A 17,482-nucleotide genomic window follows, 5' to 3' on the forward strand; every position below is an offset into this window, starting at 1 on the left:
TATCGATGTTAACTCGTTTTTGACAAAAATTGTGAATGTCTGGAGAATACAGTTATATTTTTAACTGTCATAGCAATGCTGAGATTTGTTCATCTATTGACAAACAGATAGAGATAATTTTCTAGAGATATAAAAGTACAAACACAATACAACAGAAGTATTTTCAAGTACGAGTTGAATCTACAAAGAAAATGAAAAATGAAAACAGCAAAACATATTTGATATTTCAATATTTTCACTGAAATTTGAGTTTTCAATTGAAGAAGTTGTATAAACGGGATGATGCACTGAAAAAAAATGATTTGTTACTTCAAAGAAATTTATTTAGTCTAATTTAATTCATTATTTTGATCAAATATCATTCATTCCAAACGAAGTGTGCATTGTATCGATTAGATGATAATTTTGCGGAGACAAAATGAAGTAAGTTCTCATTTCAATGTCTCTAATATTTCAATTCAAGAGGTGTTTTACTTAGTCAAATGAATTGTGGATCATTTCAAGAATAAGACTCATTGAGTTCTCAAAATAATTCGGTTAGTCAAACAATATAATTTCATCAAATCAAAAGTACGCCTGTAGAATGAAAACTTTCCAATTCAGTTTAGCAGTTAGGGGGGCTGTTTTGACATTATTATATAATTGAATCAGCTGAATATTTATTTTCACTTCAACAATACATATCAATACATTTAACTAATTTTGAAAATAATTTCAAGCCTATGGATGATTTCATTTCAATATTTTTATTATTTGTTGGTTTGAAAATTTAAATTATTTCCTTGAAAAAATGGTATAGTTGAAATACTTCTAAGGAATAGAGTGCCGGTCGACACCATTTGCGTGTGCGCAAGAACCGTAAACTAATCACGAACGGAACAAGAATAAAATGTGTTTTGCAAGGAAACGAGAGGTTTACAGTTTCTTTTTGATTATACGTGGTTTGAAGTTTTTCAGTGTTTTCACAGGTATGTTGATATTTATATAGTTTCTTTCATTCCATATTTTGAAATAATTATGAATATTGGATAAACGGACATCGTTTTTTTCAAGCACGTACCCATATATTTTTCTCGAAGTTCTTATTGTTTAATGTAATGACTGTAGGAAAGCTTCAATGTTTTCAATTTTGTTTTTAAGAAAGTGGAAGTTGTCGAGTGAAATGATTATCATTGAGAGATAGGTAGGTATGCATACACTGGTTACCTAGTTGATCTTTGATCTTTGAATACGGAGGAATTGGACATTTTCAGAGTAAATATTTGAAAAAAAAATTCAATCAAGAAAGCAATTCATAGAATAATTTGAGAATCATATATAACAAAGGCATGTCTTTCATTCGTAACTTTTGTAATAAATATGTATACCATTACAATTAAAAACATATTCAGTTTTCTTAAATAACTATATATTTTTGCGATTTGCTGTAGATACTTATCATTATTCAGGTCTGTACCTAATTAATTAAATGCTAGAATTATCAAATTTAGTAGATTTGTAAGCCTGAAAGTTATAGTTGGAGAGCTAAGTAAATTTTGTATCATAGTCATATTTTCAATCAAATTTTTCTGTGATGAAGTACGTCATTGTTGTTTTCCTAATATTAGAAAATAAGGATACCTCCCTTTATTGAATTGGATTTGTACAAAAAAAAATATATTTTTCTATTTCTATGAGAAAATCTAAGCTAGCTAGTAGAAATTGATCCAATAGTATCATTGCGGAAATGTAGACAATAACTTATTTCTGTTCTCTTCCATTTTAGAACATAACTTCAGTGAAAGGTTTCCAAATCGAATTTTGGTAGATATCACATCTTCACTTCTTGTATCGAACTCGCCTTCAACATCAGGAACTTCCACCAAATCTATTGATTACCAAGAGGCTATTGTTGAAAACCATAGAGAATAGACTAGTTGCGTTTTGTGGACATATGTTTTTATTTCAAAATCATTGTAAAATTTCCTTCCACAGTATTCTAAAAAATCAATCACTATTTTATTAATGAAAATAATATTCGTAGAAAATATTAATTTGGTTTCGTTTCCATTATTCCAATTCATTTAAGTTCTTATACATAGATTATCAACAAACATTTTAGGAGAATTTGTGAAGAATTTATATTTTTATTTAAATATTTGTACAAGTCTATTATAATTTAATAATTTTGAATAAATTTGTAACTAAAACTTCTCGATTTTTATTTATATTTTGCTCATTCTCATGTTGAAAAGTTTTCCATGGCATTTACATAATCAGTATTGAATATGAAATATTATCCGCAAGACTCCCATCAGCAGCTGATTAAAAAATTGTGATACGTAAGTAGCAGTTGAACAGTAGCAGTTGAGAAATTGTATTTCATGTATTAAGAAATTGGGTTATTGAACAAACTATATTCTCATGATTATTCGATAACTTGATCTATTTCGATTGGAGATTCATATAAATTCAATCACTGATTCTCTGTATTTCTGATTCTGTCAAAAAGTACTTTTCTCAATACTAAAACTATGTAATGCTTTTTATCTACAAACTTCATGGACTAATCGAATCAGCATCAGCAGGAGATGACAACAATCGATGGTCTAATGATTTTCTTTTTATGGAAAAATATTTGACGGTAAAAAGCATATTAAAGTTTCAGAGATGAGAAGAGTAATTTTCAGTAGAACCGATCTGAAGCTCCATTACTACCAACGAGATGCTGGTACTCAAATTAGTATAATATTTGGTCTTGTTTGGATTTGGTTATTGAATTCAATAACCAAATCCAAACAAGAGGAAAGGATTTTGATTTGCAACATTTGCAACTTTATTTCATTTGGTTCATCATTATTCATACTTATTTTGAACTCTTGAAATGCTTTACTATAAAGGCAAGATACTCACAATGAGTTATAAACATTGTTACATTGTTCGTTCAACTACTATTCATTATTTGTTCAACAAAATAATTACTTCATTGGAACTTTTCCCATTATCAAAACAAGCAAAGCTCCCCATCATCATGCATATATATATATATATATATATATATATATATATATATATATATATATATGATGAGCTGTTTTCTCGGGTTTCGCTCCGTGTTCTGTGTATTTTCTCCCCATAAGGATTATTTTCACAACATTTCGGCAAAGTTGTGAAAATAATCCTTATGGATCCTTAATCCTTATGGATAATAATCCTTATTTCACAACGTTTCGGCAAAGTCTCATTTGCCATCTTCTGGTGATGTCTGGTTTTTTCAAATAATCCTAATGGGGAGAAAATACACAGAACACGGAGCGAAACCCGAGAAAACAGCTCATCATAACTTTATCCGTGAGAATCTTCGAGTTAACATATATATATATATATATATATATATATATATATATATATATATATATATATATATATATATATATATATATATATATATATATATATATATATATATATATATATATATATATATATATATATATATATATATATATATATATATATATATATATATATGTATGTATATATATATGTATGTATATATATATATATATATATATATATATATATATATATATATATATATATATATATATATGCAATTTTTTAACGTTCAAAGGAGTCTAAAAACCTGATTCATATACCGGTCTCAATAAACTTAAGAATTTCACGCTTATTCTGTATAGTTTTTCTACAAGGTATGTTGTCTATAAGACCGAATATGTTAGAACATGTTCCTTACAACAAGTTATTATAGATCGCTTAGTTTGACCAACAAACTTTTTATCAAAATCATCATAGCTCATTTCATGAAAACCAGACTTTTTTTTCGGTCATCCAACTCTTGTTGAAGTGAACGAGCTGTTTTGAAATACTTCCACATATTCAATTTTTTGAAAATTTCAGTCAATCAGTTGTTATATTTTGATTCGTTTGGAAAAACTATAATTTATGAAACTTCATCTTTCGGAAAAGTCGAGGATTTACGGAGACATCCCTGAAATGTCTTGTCTCAATTAACGTACATTTACTTGAAACTATCTCTCTTGCTACTTTTTTCACGAAATAATATCTTTCTTTACTCGAGAGGAACATAACCAGTCGACGGACAAGAAAATTCGCTACCTGTTCAAAAATTTGTATTTTTCTCAAAAAATAATTATTCGTTTTATATTTATATTTATATCTCCTCAATCATCATCCTTTCTTGAGTCTCTTCAATCTTGGGAACAGGAAAAAGTCGCAGGGGGGCAAATCTGGTAGACACGGTTGCTGAGGCATGATTACGGTGTTGTTTTTGGCCAAAAAATTACGAACAAGCAATGACGAGTAAGCGGGTGCAATATCGTAATGCAAAAGCCATGAATTATTTTTCCACAATTCCGAACGTTTTCTTCGTATTGCTTCTCGCAAGCGGCGCATAACTTCAGATAATACTCCATATTGACCGTACGACCATGTGACAAGAACTCCTGATGCACTACGCCACGGTAATCGAAGAAAAGTGAGCAAAACCTTGATATTGGATCAAATTTGGCGTGCTTTTTTGTCTTGGCTCTCCTAGGCTCTTCCATTGTGTCGATTGGACTCTGGTTTTGATGTCATAACCATATACCGATGATTCGTTACCAGTTATGAGCGTTTTGATCAAATCTGGATCGCCTTTGACGTCATTCAACAATTTCTGAGTGATTCTCATGCGATGGTTTTTTTGGATAAAATTCAGCAACTTTAGAACGAACTTCGATGCGACACGCTTTGTGCTCAAAATTTACGAAAAAATTGCATGGCATGAGCTAACCGATGTACCGATATCCTCAGCAACTTCTCCTTCACTAATAGTGTTTTTGAGCACTTATTTCCAATTTTCGTACACAATTTGATGCAAATTTTCTGATCCATTTTTTTCAAAAACAGAAAATCGCCGACTACACAAAACATTTATAACTTTTATGCCTGTCACCAACAAACTAAACATGCTAACCAGCTAATCCATTGAAGGAATTGTACATTTATCTTATTTTCTGAACAGTCCACGTTTAGTCCTTCTTACTTTGTTGTGGGCAATGGTGGGAGCTCTCGGGAATATACGAGTATCCGAAAGTGCTAGTATGCTTCCTATATGCATCAAAACCTAAACCCTCTACCATACTGCTACACAGCTACGAAAAATCGTTACGATCGGACGGTATAGTTCAAACTGCAACGATAAATGTACATGTGTGTATGAGAAAAACCGTACAGTTTGTCCGATTTTATAAACAGCATAGTTGAACCAAGCAGTATGAAATTTTGGATAGATAAATCGGAATCGGAAGAAACTGTGTCGATAATCGTAATGTGTGTGCCCAGTCTTATTTGTGTCGAAAACCCGACCAAGTACATGGAAAGTAATTTGAGTCTTTGGAAAAATACTCATGAACAGATAAGACATGAACAGATACAACGGGTTTCCCCGTTATGATCAAACAAAAAAAAGCTAAAGGAGCAAGAAATATCAATGAATCATTATTTTGCAGCTCTCAGGTACGGAACTTTTTTGTTGTACTATTCCCGAAACAACTTGAGATATTTTAATGAAGATTTTGTAACCTCAGCTGTAGATAATACTAGAAAAACCTGCAATACTTTATAAGCAGTCGCATATAATTGAACTGGCTGATCAGGATAATATTACAGAAAAAATACTGACTTGAAATTTATACGTTGAAAAAATTAAACGTTGATTTTGTTGAGAGATCAAAATAAGATTGAGAAAGTTTTAGTGTAAAATGAATTTAAATACTTCTCTTAAGAACATACATAGACAGCAGACGTGAATAATTCCTTTCCTATTATCCTTTGAACGGAACAAGATATCAATATTTCAGCACTTTTTGATAAGAATGACTGTTTATCACATAAAGCATCTCGTTTTGTTACTGCTGCGGTTTATTATAATAATTACTTCAACCCCAGTCAAGTTGTTGTCTCTGGTTACCTTCGTTACTACCCTCTCTTTCGATCTTCTAAGTATCCCCGTCTCTTTCCATCTTTTAATACTGTATGTTCAACGAAAACAGTGTTACATCACTCGTCGCTGAGAGGCCGCGATCCTCGCGTTCTGGAATCAATTGCGCTTGTGTATTGTACCTTTCAGGGGTCACGTATTACCTCGAAAATATCTAGATGCAACATATCAGGTGATGAAGTGGACTCTTCTAAAGGATCACGTTTGCCAATCTGCTGATTTGGATAATTGACTAACCCAAATGAGTTTTCAACTATTGATACGTTTCAACAAGATGACGTACCTCCTCATTACGAAAAACTGGTTCGGAAATGGTTGTATGTCAATAATCCAAACCAGTGAAAAACCAGTGAAGCTGGAGCTCATAGTTAGACGAGAAGGTGAACGAAATTTTTAAACAAACTGCATCATTGTCAGTAAGTGAATGGTGACTATTCAAACGATTTACTGGAATGAATTGAAGTGAGTTTAGAATCTCAATTGCATCTCAATTTTACGATATTTGTCTTTTGTTTGTTAATTATCAAAACTAATATAAAACTGCTAATCACTTAGCAACGGCTGATTAGATTGTGAAAATAAAAAAATATTGGTTAGAGAATTGGAATATCTATTATTATTATTATATTACTGCTATTACAAAACTATTATCACAAGACCCTCCTTGCTATTTGAAAAAATAAGTTGATAGTGCCTCTTGGTAAAGAATGATGCAATACTATCATCTTTGGGAAAGACATGTTTTGGCTTTTCACTTTTTTATACAAAAACATGTAGACATGAATGATCCAGATGAATGTTATTCAGATTTATGCTGAAGACGCCCTTGAGCAGGGGTCTCCAAACTTTGAAGCCTTCGGGCCATAATAATTTTTTCAGTTTGTTCCAAGGGCCAATTTCTGCCCTTAACTATATTTCTAGACTAGGATAGTTGCAAAGTGCGTGACCTAAGCAAACTTACGCTTTTTTTGCATTTCAATTATCTAGTAGCGAGTTCTAGCTAGTGTATTCCGATCACTTCGAGATGGCAGTAATAATTACATATAAAAAGGCTAGCGGCGCAACTGCGAGTTAGTCTGCGTAGGAAAGGCGAAGAAAGCGAAACTGTCTATTGTGAAATAAAGAAACACCCGTCAATAGAAGTATTTTGATTTGACTTATTGTTTTTATGTGTGATTTGTTAGTATGGAAAAGAAGCGAAAAATTGACAGTGAATGCAGAACGTTCCAAGAAAAATGGAACTTTCAGTATTTTGTGATTGAGTCCAGTAATAAGGCGCCATGTTTAATTTGTAATGAAACCATAGCTGTTCTCAAAGACTATAACATTAAACGACACTATGAATCGAAACATCTTCAAAGTTACTCCAAATATACAGGAAGTTTGCGGAAGGAAAAATTTGAAGCTTTGAAACGCGGACTCAAATCGCAGCAATCTTTGTTTACCAAAGCGAATACTGAACAAGAGTCTGCAAGTCGCGCCAGCTTTCGTGTGGCTCTTGAAATCGGAAAACGTGCCAAACCATTCACCGATGGAGAAATGATAAAAGAATGCTTGATTGCAGTAGCCGAAGAAATATGCCCCAAAAAGGTAAATTTATTTAAAAGTGTCAGTTTGTCAGCAAACACCGTGGCTCGGAGGCTCGCAGAAAATATATCATCTCAACTGTCTGACAAAAATGGACATCATGAGTGGTTTTCTCTAGCATTGGATGAGTCAACGGATGTGTCAGATACTGCTCAGGTGTTTATTTTTATTCACGGAGTAGATAAAAGCTATAAAGTGTATGAAGAACTTCTTGATATTGATAGTATTCATGGCACGACAACTGGGGCAGATATTTTTAAGGGAGTTGAAAATGCCATTAATAAAAAGAACCTTCGATGGAGAAATTTGAAATCTATAACAACTGATGGAGGCAAAAATATGTATGGTAAAAATAAAGGAGTGGTTGCACTTGAGTCAAAGGCTGTAGAAAATGATGGTGGTTCAAAACCATTAGTCTTGCATTATATCATTTATCAACAGTCCTTGTGCGGAAAATGTTTGGATATGTCTGAAGTTCTAAACCCAGTCATATCAGTTGTTAATTTCATCCGATCTACTGGGCTGAATCACCGACAATTCCGCGAGTTTATTCAACAGATTGGAGAAAATGATTTACCATATCATACTGCCGTACGCTGGCTTAGTTGCGGAAAGTCCTTAAGCGCTTTTTTGAACTTCGAGAAGAGATCGAAACTTTTTTAAATGAGAAGCAGCGCCCTTTTGCCGATTTAGAAAATAGTGAATGGATGTGGAAGTTAGCCTTCTATGTCGATTTGACAAATCATATGAACGAACTGAATTTGAGATTGCAAGGAGAAAATCAGCTTCTCCCTGATTTATACACCAATATATTCAGCCATACTACAGAGACTGAATCGAAACTGATTGCTTTGACGATAAATTTTGATACTCGTTTTTCAGATTTTGATGTCATTGCGAATGAAATTAAGCTTTTTCAAAATCGTTTTGATTCTGACATTGAACCCCTGGCTCCGGAAGTCCAAATGGAAATTATTGATTTACGGTGCAATGATATGCTTAAGAACAAATATCAAAATTCATCTTTGTTGGAATTTTATAAGAGTCTTCCACTGGAACAATTTGATAATTTGCATAAATTTGCTCGTGAGTTGTTTTCTGTTTTTGGTACTACTTACTTGTGTGAGAAAACGTTTTCCAAGATGAAGTACACAAAGAATGTTTACAGATCTCAATTAACCGATGAGCATTTTAAATCTCTTTTGATAATTGGTACAAGTATAATTGATCCACAACTACAAAGTATTGTCGGTGGAAAATCACAATTACATAAATCTCATTAGTGTTTTTGTTTTACTGTGATTCATTTCAATTATTTGTTAGTTATTAATATGCTTAAACTTAGAAATTTGAGTTAAGTTTTCTTTGTCATCATTTCTGTCGTTAAGTTTTACCTTGCAAGTAAATAAAACCGAGTAATTATCATTCTGTGTTTTCTTCTTCATCTTATCAAATCAATAGTAACAACAATTAGGTAATCATTGGCTGTCGCGGGCCGGATTGATGACTCTGGCGGGCCGTAGTTTGGAGACCCCTGCCCTTGAGAATGAAAAGGTTTCATGTAAACGAAATTTTATATCGTAACTCTTTCGTATAGGTACTGTATTGCGTAGGCTTCCTATGAATTATATCCGATTTAATTCCATAACGAGTGTTTGAAATACAAACTGAAAGAAAAACGTTTCTTTGTGTAATTCAATGTCCATATAAAAGTATTTTGTTTTTCCCAAAATCTAATCTCTCCTGATAATATACCCCTTTCACTTTCAACTATTGTCTTTTTATGAAAAAATACTAAAGATGTCCGTGAATTTTGTCCGACCTTGATTTCTTGTTTCGTTCATGAAATCAAGAGGGGTGGGGGCTATTCACGTCCGCAAAAATATTTCAAAAATCAAATTGAAGGAACAAAATTTTGTGGAACTCCATCTTATATGAATGTAATCAATATGTGCCTACTGGTAATAAACAAATCTCAGACAGAACCCCTATACCCTGCAGATTCTAATTGAAAAATAGATATAAATCAATATTTGTTCATCTTAAATAAAATGTTATCGCACTGACATTGTTTTTTTGTTGATACTGTTTCTATATGAAGAAATATTATCAAACTTGATTTGAATTTTAGCATTTAAACATCGCTTTATAAATTATTATCATTGTTATATACATACTCCAACAAAGCTTTACAAAAATATCGATAGGTCACTACTTAAGGCAGTACTAAAAAAATAAACATTAACCTCATTATAATTATTTTAAATCTGCCTTCCATAATGAGATTCGTCACCTTTAAAAAAGGAAGATAAACCAGCAAAGTTCTTATTATGTAAACAATTGACGAAAATCTAGAATTTCCTAATAAGAGGCAACTGGTGAATTGAGATATGATCAAAAATTTCATGCTTCACTCTATAGTCTATAGGCTTCTCAGAACAATATTTGGGTAATTTTAAGTCCGTCGGAAATCAGCTAAGCCGGTTTATGCGTCAACTGAAAGTTTACACAAAGTTAGCTTATTTGCCAAAGATTGCATCTTTTCGATTTGCAAACCTAAGAAGGGTTGAGCACAACAAACAATGCAATTCTTGGAATGTACGGTTCAAAATTGCGAGTGGAACTGTCAAGTTATTTGAATGTCAATTTTAATCTTGAAATTTCTCTATGGTGGTCATATCTATGGACGCTTTCAAAAGAACTGTTATACTGAGTGTTACAGTGTTATATAACATTTCAGTCACCGTAGAACAGGGTTATTTTACACTTTCTTCGAACCGTTTCTTCAATATCATGAAATGTAAATGTTGACAAATGTTTGTAGATATTGTTTTGAAACGATCTAAGGTGTGACCAAATCTTATCATTTACAAAAAGTCACCCTTATTCATAGAGGGTTGAAAATTTATTTCCAGAAGGTTATCTATAATAGCCATTTTCATGGATAACCTTGAAAATGAAATTCATGATAATCAGTTAATCAATAGTCTGTTATACAGATACGTAAATGATATTTCATTCTGTTTCAGTTGTACATCAGGTTGGGCAAAGTTAATCAATAAAATGGCATATTTATCTCCATTTGAATGGCATATTTATTTTCATTTGAATGAAGATACATATGCCATTTTAACCAGGACACGCGTTTCGCTATACATCCTCAGGCGTCATAATACTGACGTTATGGATTTGAATCAACTATCGGTCAATTCCATCACATCATTCAATAAATATCATGAATGTAATCGCTTCATAAGGTTTTCTCCAGTTTTCATTCAAAAGAAACTTCTCTGTATGATCTACATATCTTTATGAAAAGTTTTATCGTAATTTTCTTCCTTTCTTCCTCTGAAAGTTTCGATTTAGTTGAAATTTGACACACATTTCTGGTTAATAGAGTATGTTTTGACAGGGTGCACATATGATGAATTGGGATAACGCCAAAATTATGATGACGGAACCCAACAAAATTAAAAGTAACAGCCTGTATAATGTTGAACGGAAGTGTGAATATTGAGAAAGGACGCTGAAATATCAAAATTTCATATCAATTAAAATTCAGCATCAGATCTACTATGTATGCAAAAACTGTTATTCAATTTCGAAAGATTTTTTTGACGTTTACTCATTTTTCTGTGATTTCTTCCAGGATACGATATATATATCGTATCCTGGAAGATATCCAGATATATATATATATATATATATATATATATATATATATATATCTGAGGTGAGAGAAGAAAGCTGATATTCAATAACTTTTGTTTGAATCACTGGTACACAGCTTGTTTCTCAAACACTTTTTCAGCATCTGAACAACTTTTCAGGTTGTATTCATAAATGTAAGATTTTAATAACACAAATAGTACAAACTAACTGCGGAGTCCACGATTCCAATTGTATTTTAAAGCCAAAATAAGCAATATACACACTTTCCACAAACTTAGTAATCTTTTGTTGTTGCTTTGACGTCATAAGTCCGCAACCGTAACAAAATGTAACCGCACAATTTTGACACTTCCTCAAAAACAGTTTTCAACAAATCACTGATAAAATTCAATAAACAACAACAGTGACACTTATTTCGGTACAAATTTTGTGAATGGAGTTACTGTAATAAGTTATTCTAATGTAACGCGTTTGCGAATGGGTGTTTTGATATTGTAACTAATGCTCTATTTTCTCATGAGAGGTCGCGCAATTCGAGAAAAAACCGCATAAACTCAATGACTTAACTTATTTTTGTTAAAAAAATAAAATTGTCAATATAATAATTTTACTAAAAACCTGATGTGATACGATGTTGTATTCAACACTATAAAATTGATAGAAAAAATTAATTAGATATATCTTTAACAAGGAAAACAATGTCAGCCGGTGAATCAAGTCATACTGTGCAAAAGCCTCGCATGTTTACCATTTGTGATCATTATTAATTAAAATAAACTGAATTCCTTTCCTCATTCAACTTCAAGAAACTTCTCTCCTCTAAGACAGTACGCTGAAAATTTTTCCATCGAATATGTGGGAGATATAAATTCGAATGATTTGCACAGGATTCAACAAATAAAAAAGTTACTGATTTGATCAGATGTTACAGATTCAGGGCCATCATATATTTCTTGTTATTCTCTGAGTTGATTATTTTCCTACAATATCTATCTTTTCAACAGAATTGTTGAAATAGGCAGTTGAGACAGCTTTTTCGAAAAACCTTGGCTGGGTTTGAATTGACCAGTTTTAAACACCTTGATTGATGAAATAGGCATCAAGAAAAGTGTTGCAGTTCAGGTGCGAGAATGGATTTGAAAATAGTTAAATTATGTAATACTACTTTATTTGAAATAGAAAATTTCAATATATGAAAAAAACACTAAAGCTAAATAGTATCAACTAGAGGATACAAATAAAGAATATTTCCATTAAAAAAATATTAATTGTCAAAATAAGAAACCATTATTCCAATGAGACTCATCACAAATACTTACTTATTCATGGGTCTATTTGTTTATTCGATATAATCCAATGAACTTTTTTGCGAAGAAAGTATGTAAATTACATTTTATGGAGGTTCGCAATTTTTCTAGTATACCCTTTACAGCAGGTAAAAAGTTTCTGTTTTATTGCCCAGTTTAAAAAGTGTTTTCCTTTCGGCAAAAACTTTTTTGCAATTGTTAGTGTTATTGTCGCAATAAATTGCAAATTGGTTTCGGACCTTTTACTCGGACTAGATAGAAATTTGTAGAATCGCCAAGGCAAAAGTTATATTGGTTTTTTATTATTGTTCAGTTCAGACTATTGAAATGGGTGCTTGTTCTCTCTCTCTATTTGTATCATGTTGTGAAATATGAGGAATCTAGTGAAAGTATTCCAAGACTTCTCAGATTAAAAATTTTCACATTTATACAAAATTCATTATCATTCATTAATAAAAAAGATTACAGATGAATGAGACACATATACGAAGGCGTGGAAAGGTCACATTAAAAATTTACTGGGAATTTCGTCTGTTTTCTCAGGATAGCAGACTTTTTAGCGGTATCTCTACTTTTTTATCGAGATGTCGCAACTATTCTTGACACCTGGACTTTTTTCTCGATATCTCGACATTCTTTCTCAAGATTTCAAATAAATCATTTTCAAATCACCTCTGCTATTGTTAAATCTTCTACTAGAATGTTTGAAAAAATTGGTAATAATTGAAATTACTATGGATACAGCCATTTTTTCATTTGTGAAACCTTGTTAACATCTTGAAAATATTGTTTTGTCAAAAGTAGTTTCAGCTCCTTCTTGAATACGTTTATATGATCAATTGTTTTTAAACATTTAGGCAGATTATTCAATCGCAGAGTAAGTAAATTAGGTGATTTGAAAGTGAATTTGTATCGAAATGGTTGGATGTCATAATGAACGATTTAGCTGGGTAGTTTGTAAGTTTTTGGAAAATAATCTTTTTTATTGAAATATACAAACACATTTTAATTATAGATAAACACGTCAGCGTAAGAAAGTCACTAAAAATAAAGGTATCTTTACAGGAATCCCGTTGGATATGTTGAATATCATTCTGATATTTGTTTGAACTTTGTATATACTCGTAGCTTGGCATGAACTTGGCCTACCCCAGAAGTAAATTTCATAACAAAGTCAAATCTCGACGAGCGCCTAATATGAAGAGATTCATATACAGGGTGTCCCATATAAAACTCCGCGGCAAATATCTGGAAAATGATAGAGAATATCCGTATTTAGTGAAAGCAGATAATTTCAAGTTATTTATTGGGTTCATCCTGAAGAATACTTCAGGATGAACCCAATTACAGAATAGGGAGTAACAGTGTCATTTACAATTATGTACTCACATAACAGAACTGTCAGCTAAGAAATGTCTTTTGATTTGTATAATCTGGCAGTTGAATAGGACATGACTAATAAAATGAGAGGTATCGCACATTGTATAAATTGGAGATTTTTTTCATTATATTTGTACGCGAAGTGTCGAGATAAAATGTGACACTATTCCTAGATGACCGTCTAGGAACCCAAAAATTCAACATATGTAACAGTTGAGAGCAGGTGGTGATATTGTTTATGACCTTGAATAAAAAAAAAAAATTAATAATATTTACGCCTTACCACGAGACTACAAAAATGTGAGTTACAAGCAATTCATAATAGGGTATTCCTACAGAAGGATACGTGCCTTCAAGTTTAATAGACATATATTTTAGGAAGCGCCTCTGTAGGGCTTCTAGTTGATTTATATGAACCTGATAGATGCATATTAATGTCATAATGTCGTAATTATTATTATCAAAGACTTCTCTTATTTACGTAGAGATCCAGCACTAGGCGTCATCCGTTAGGGCGTCGCGACACCGATGCCAATTTTTTTGAATGGTCACCCAGATTTTTAAATTTGATAACTATAATCTATTCCCATATTTAGGATATGCTGATAAAAGATTGAACTTCATATGGTTGTCCAGCCATATTCATGATGATGATCAGTTTCTGAACAAAATATTATGGAGTGATGAAAGCCGTTCCCATAACAACGGTATAATAAACAAACATAATTGTAACTATTGGTCTGACGTGAACCCTCATTGTATGCAAGAAACGGGATTTTAGTCTGTGTAGGGGGCTAATGTTTGGTGCGGAATCATTGATAGGACCTCATTTTTTCGAAGGAATTCTCAATGGGGAGAGGTACTCCAACATGTGTTGCCGAATCTTTTGGAGAATTTACCAATATAAACTCGACCGAATATGTGGTTTCAGCAAGATGGGGCACCTCCACAAAATAATAGAATAGTTACCCAATATTTGGATGACACTTTTAATGAGAAATGGATTGGAAATAAATGTCCAATACCATGGCCAGCTCGAAGTCCAGATATTACTCCACTAGATTTCTTTTTGTGGGGATATATTGAAGACTTAGTTTATATGCGACTTTCAAAAATATAGATGATTTAAAAAATAGTATCGTGCTTCCATATCGCTAGAGACGCTTTCAACTGCCACGAAACGAGAATTACTAAAAAAGCGCAATATGTGTATTCTACGTGACGAGAGACAGTTGGAACACTAGAATGATTCAAATAAGCTTTAATTGTTTTCGTTATTATCATGTTGGTTGAGTTATGGTCAAAGTAAAATTTTTTTTTGGAATTTGAAACCATTATTTTAGTTTGTATTGTCTGCGATTTTACAGAAACACACAACTAGATGAAACTGAGCAGGCAATGCAATTATAGCTGATGGATCAATTTTATTAAACTTGTATTATTGCATTTATTTTGACTTATTCATGGCCCTCTTCATAATTTGCAATAAAATTGCCTTTTCTCATCAGTATTCAAGTAAAACTACAAGTGTGCTATATGGCTGAATTCAGAATTCGATGCAGAATCCACAAACAAATTGATCTCTACGTAAATAAGAGTCAAAATTACCTGCTTGAGATAGTATCTTAAAAGTAGAATTGTTTTCAAAATAGGTTTGAAGACATGCGAAAATGTATCAGTCTCAAAAGCGAACATTTTGAAAAGCCGTAAAATTGTTTTTTTTAAAGCTCGATAGGTAATCCTTATATTATTATCATGCATTTTCTGTCGGCGAATGAGAAATTAAAGTACAGTTCTGAAATGAAATGAATTCATGAGGAACATCTTGATTACTTTTCATCAATATCCACCTTTACTTTTCCGATAATCTAGAATTCAAAAATCAATAGAGGGTGTGAAACGTAAATTTGTTCAAGAATAGCCTGAAATGTGCAAATGTGTGTCAACCCTTTCAGTTGGTGTGAGTCACTCGTTTGTAATAATGGTTCACCACCCTTTATTCATAGTCAAAGCCAACACACAAATATCTGCAAAAATAGGAAGATATTGAGTGTGGCAACCCTTCCGCTTCCGCAAATCTCGACATGTGTGACCAAATATGTGGGTGGAATTATTGGAAATCACCCCTTCCGTAACCGCTCAGTTATTTAATTCGGTTCAGAATGAGGGGAATTGTGGAAGCCATTTTGTTTCAGGTCAGACAATCTTATGTGATAATTGTTTCCTCATACATATTTATAATTTATATTCAAGAAACATTTTATTGTGAGATTTTCACTAAACAGTTTTACAAAAACGCAGCACGTGTTTCGCTATACAATAGCTTCTCCAGACGTGTGAGTATAGCGAATTCAATAATACATCATGGATTTTCATCAAGTATCGGCCGATTCCATCACATTTATACACTCATCGGCATGAGTAGTGCATCATACCCAAATTTTATGATGAAACAGTTTTTTAAGAATGAAGTATACCTTGATGTCTCATAGGATCGATTATCACAAAAAATCAGCAAAAAGCTTAGAGCACAAAAAACTGCAAATCATTGTTTCAAAAGTTATTCAAGTTGGCTCGTTTTCAACTCAAATAATTTGTAGTTTCCGAACCATAAGCTTCAGACCATATGTTTTATACTTTATCGAAATCTGCTCATCACGGAGCATCTGATAATGCGAAACAATATAGGGTGCGATAGGTAAAGTAACATCGAACATGAATATGTCAAAATGTATCCCCCTGTATACTATTGTTGACGTGTTTTTTTATTTTTCCTGAAAATAATTGTACCAAAAGTTATTCAGGGTGGCTCGTTTTAAATGGAATGCACTGTATATTGAAATTCAATGCAAAATCTTTCTTTTTTTTAATAGGGGCTAGAAACTTTGTTTCGCTCTGTAATTATGTTGTCACTTGCAATGTTATTCAATTACAGCATACTATTCTTTTTCAGGTTGAATGGGCTCATTCAGGCTAGTTTAGTTTTTTATTGAAAATTATATATTATAAAAGTAAATCATCTCCCAAGTATCCCACAAAATTTTTGAGTTTATATGTCAATTAACAACTGAGCGAGAGCGAGATCGCCCGCGGTACATCTTGACGTCACACCAGGCAAACGAGAATCGAGCGGTGGCAACCGGGCCTATAGTTGGAGATTATGAATCGCTGCTATCGTCAATTCAATTTGATTTTCTTCAAAGTAATGTATATATCAATTCTGGGTAACTGGCATTTTTGAGACAAAAGATCTACATATAATAAATAAAGAGTACCTTGGGATTGCAAAACATAATTTCGGATTTTACTCTATGACGTAAATAGATCTTCGCTTAATATTGTTTTTCGAATTCCAGTTTTCAACTTATCTTCCAGACAGAAGTCATGTCTGATGTACTCAAACTCTCACTGTCCTCAGGGAAACTTAGTAGTGATTTTTTCCAATACTTTCTGTATTTTCTATTTCTTTAGAACGATTTCTTTTTCGGTGGTATATAATATTTACGGTCTGTTTAGCTGTTGATCTTCGAAA

The 17,482-nt window shown here is 32.3% G+C and overlaps 1 protein-coding gene across 1 annotated transcript in view; it reads left to right on the forward strand.

The window, feature by feature from the left end:
* Positions 1-945: 945 nt before the first annotated feature.
* The window catches only part of Gt (giant), a 41,232-nt gene continuing 24,695 nt past the window's right edge, over positions 946-17,482 (forward strand). The window contains exon 1 of the mRNA XM_074169770.1: positions 946-968. The gene's annotated coding sequence lies outside the window, so the exon portion shown is untranslated. The remainder of the gene's footprint in view (positions 969-17,482) is intronic.

The sequence above is a fragment of the Leptinotarsa decemlineata genome, unplaced genomic scaffold, assembly GCF_025532065.1.
Source record: "Leptinotarsa decemlineata unplaced genomic scaffold, Ldec_3_MD MMD2_P_RNA_scaffold_6, whole genome shotgun sequence".
Classification (NCBI taxonomy): domain Eukaryota; kingdom Metazoa; phylum Arthropoda; class Insecta; order Coleoptera; family Chrysomelidae; genus Leptinotarsa; species Leptinotarsa decemlineata.